The sequence below is a fragment of the Malus domestica genome, chromosome 11, assembly GCF_042453785.1.
Source record: "Malus domestica chromosome 11, GDT2T_hap1".
Taxonomy (NCBI): Eukaryota; Viridiplantae; Streptophyta; class Magnoliopsida; order Rosales; family Rosaceae; genus Malus; species Malus domestica.
The window spans coordinates 34,321,617-34,325,605 of record NC_091671.1 but is presented as its reverse complement, the minus strand read 5'-3'; the positions used below and the strand labels follow the sequence as shown (position 1 = coordinate 34,325,605).

The 3,989-nt window shown below is 37.2% G+C and overlaps 1 long non-coding RNA gene across 1 annotated transcript; it reads right to left on the bottom strand.

Moving 5' to 3' along the window:
• Positions 1-655: 655 nt before the first annotated feature.
• On the bottom strand, positions 656-2,224 carry LOC139189131 (uncharacterized). Its single transcript, XR_011572682.1, has 2 exons — positions 2,047-2,224; positions 656-1,017 (listed from the first exon to the last, which is right to left on the bottom strand). It is a non-coding gene; the product is annotated as an uncharacterized lncRNA (long non-coding RNA).
• Between the last annotated feature and the right edge of the window lie 1,765 nt (positions 2,225-3,989).

Genomic DNA, 3,989 nt, shown 5'->3' with positions numbered 1-3,989 from the left:
TTCTTTTATTGTTAATTAATCTTTTCAAATTCAAAAATCTCAAATCTTCAATAAAAATATGTCTTAATAATTAACAAAGAGTTAATTAAATTACAAATTAGTCAAACAATCATTGGGGACAACGACCTTGCATGAGCGATTATATTATAAGGGTGCGTTTGTTGTATCGGACTGTCTCGAACTGGACTAGCTGCAGGGACTAAGCTGGACTGGCTTAGACTAGACTAAGCGGGACTAGCTTAGTGAAGCGTTTGTTGCAGTATCGGACTAAGAAGTAGGATAATTTTTATTTTTTTTTTGGTTGGGAAACTAATGAAAATTCTAGTTAACATTAACCAATTGTGAATAGGGGGAAACTGGAATGTGAATAGGGGGTGGTGGAATGGCACTGCAAGGTGGTCTTAAAATGAGGACTCCTAACACATCATGGGCACTTGTGGATACGAATTCGAGTTGGAAACAATGTGAGGATGAGTGCTTGAGAAACTGCTCTTGCTTGGCATACACAAAATTACGAGCAACCTAAAGCACATAATTTACACAAAATTATGGCACTCGCTGCACGAATGCACCGCCCCAAAGTACATATCATTTTCTCAGTAGACCAACCTAAAGCACATAATTTACACAAAATTACGTGTTGGCATACACAAAATGCTTGAGAAACTGCTCTTGCTTGGCAGACACAAAATTGCGAGTTGGCTTAATTTACAAAATCCTGCTTCTTAGTAGATCTCCATAATTTACAAAATCTTAGTTAAAATTAGCCAAATTATTTCACAGTGCAAAGCTAAGTTAGAAGCCATAACCTAAGATTGTACGATTAACAAAATACATCCCATGTCAAAAGGATTGTACGATTAAAAAAATACACCCATGTCAAAGGGCACCAAATAATAAAATCATCCACTTCCTTTGTCACTTAAAAGCCTTTGGACGAACACTTTCTTGAGTTCTGATGCAAAGATACGGGTTTTCAGTGTCTTTTTCCTTTCCAGCCTAGAAACAAAACCCCTTCTGCAAAAGGCAACAAATCTCCTAGTAAATCAATAAATAACTTGAGATAATCAAAAGTTACATCACTAATTTTAGAAGTGAAAAAGGAGGATGTTTAACTGCACAATAAAAAGTAAATTTCTCAAAGTAAAATGCAACTGTGATAGAAAATTGAACAGCTATGATTTTTTTCTCTTCTTTTGCCAACTTGCCACTAAGAAATTATACTCAACTCTAAGCAAGATAATTTCAATCAGTTTGTTTTGGTTTCCAAGCGCAGTCCCATGTGTAAAACAGCCTAACACTGCCTAACAAGGAATGAGTAAATACAAAAGCACTTGTGAGCTTCTTCTTCTACACACCAACAAAGCTAAATAGCTCTTTTGGGCATGTGGGTAGGATGGCATTTTTCTTGGGCAATGTCACAACTGGAGCTCGTAAATGTTAAAAAAGCCACAGTAGAAATGGCTACTTGAATTGTGGCTTCATTGAGTACACTTTTTCCAGGAGTTCTTGGTTTATATAAGTCAATATATATTTATATATATATTCAGGGGAAGCTATCAATTTGTTTTTCCATTGCCATTCTGAACATATATTCAGGGGAATCTATCAATTTGTTTTTCCATTGCCATTCTGAATGGCTCTCACAGTCCCTATATATATAGTTTTTTTTTTTTTTTCAGACACCACAAATGCAAACCCGAATTGAAGAATCACGATCTACAACCCAAGTGAGAAAACAAAACCAAATCAAATAAAGATCAGCAACTGATTCGAAGTTTATCCAGTACGAATCACGATCTACAACCCCAGTGAGAAAACAAAACCAAATGGAAGAATCTCAAACACTAATAGGCAGCAACTGATTCCAAACTGTCCAATCTCAATCTGGAATTTGACCCAAAAAATCAAAACCCTAATTTGTTCAAGTGAAGAGGTCTATTATTGAAAATTTCTCAAACCCAAAACAACTAAATCAAATAAAGATCATAAATATCACGATCTGCAAAATAAATCGAAGAAATAAATCTAAGATTCGAAGTTTACCAGGCAAGAGGAGCAGATGAGGGCGAGCAGGATGCAGGCAAGCAGGATGCAGAGATGGGAGTGAGGTGGACGAGGATGAGGGAGCAGGGCAAGCAGGAGCGATGTGTGACGACTCAGGATGCGCAAGGTTCTCTCTCGTGAAGGTCTTACGAGTCCGGCCGAGTTTGGGGTACTTCGCATAGCGAAGCCATTAATCCGAGCGAGTCCCCTACTCCCATTAAACCTAATCCTCGTGCAAACCAAACATGAGAATACACTAGCAATTAGTCTAGACTAGTTCAGTCCCTTCTAATCCGGTCAATCAAACACTCCCTAATTACCTTGTACTCTTGCAAGTATTTTCAGTGTTTTTAACCCTATTAATTCCCTTCTAATCCGGTCAATCAAACACGCCCTAATTACCTTGTACTCTTGCAAGTATTTTCAGTGTTTTTAACCCTATTAATTTGCAGGTACTAAAAATCCTACCAAGAAACTGGTGTCATTGCAGGAGATTGTTTTAATTAATTTATTTTTATAATATTCTTAATTAATTATTTTTGTTAAAAAAATAAAATGAAAGGTTTTAATTTTGATTTACGTTTTTTTTTGCAGGTTACTGAAATTTGTGCATGGTCAGCACCAAATCCCAATCTGCAGAGCTGGCACGGTTTGATCTAGAATTGGAGCGCACATTGCGACGTCAGTTGCAAGAAAATAATTTGCCATGGGACTGTTCATTGCAGGGCACTTTCAGCAGGATTTGTTTACTGATTTTACGGACAGTAAGGTTACAATGGCATTGGCATTACCTGCAGCAGGTAGACCACTCAGGGAGTTATTGGCAACTCGTGCAAATGATGTTTCGTATTGTATTGTGTATCCCGCACAAAAAGAGGACTATGCTTTCGAGATCAAGCACCATATGCTTGAAAATTTACCAACTTTTCGTGGGCTGTCAAATGAGGATGCAAATATACACATCACAAAATTCATTTTGGGCTGCAATAATATTTTAATCAGGGGTTTTTCTGTCGAGGCCATCAAGCTACGTCTTTTCTCTTTCACTTTAAAGGATAAGGCGGAAACATGGTTATTCACTCTTCTAGCTAATAGCAATGCATTACTACTTGACAGCAATTACATACAAAGTTCTGAACAAATATTACCCAACATCCAAAACATTGAACTACAAGAAGGAAATTATGACATTCACTCACAAGCCGAATGAGGAGTTTCATGAAGGGTCGGAGAGATATACATAGATGTACATGAAATGTCCACATGCTAATATTGATTCTGATACACAGATGATCATATTTTTCGATAGGCTTAATCTTACATCTAGGAGTCATGTTAATGCATCAGTTGGGGGATCACTACTAAACAAATCAGCTAGGGAGACATTTGAATTATTTGATATGATGGCCACTGAATCTCAGCAATGGGCAGCTGAGAATTCTCAAAAAATGGGTGTTTTTGAAATGTTAATTGCATCTCCATGCATGTCAGCCCAAATTGAGAATATGGAAAAGAAATTTGATGCAAGATTGGACTTGCTTATGCAGCATATTTCTGCACCTATGCAGCAGCCACCACTTACTGCAGCAGTTTGCAACATCTGTAGCTTACTAACACATCATATTATAGGTTGCCCATATAAGGATGCATATCCAGAGCTTGTTGCAGAGCAAGTTAACGCATATTCAAATTTTTATAACCCATGTTGGAGGGATCCCCAAATATAAATGGGGAGGAAATCAACCGCAGTAGCCTTTTCAACAGAATCCTGTGTAGTAGCCAGTTGTACAGCCCAAACGGTCATTAGATGACACACTTCAAATATTCATAGTCTACAAAAGCATACACGGACAAAAATGATTAGAATATGCAGAATGTACAAGCTTCAATTCAAAATATGGAAAGAAAAAAAAAAACAATTTGGGCAGTTAGCAAGTCATATC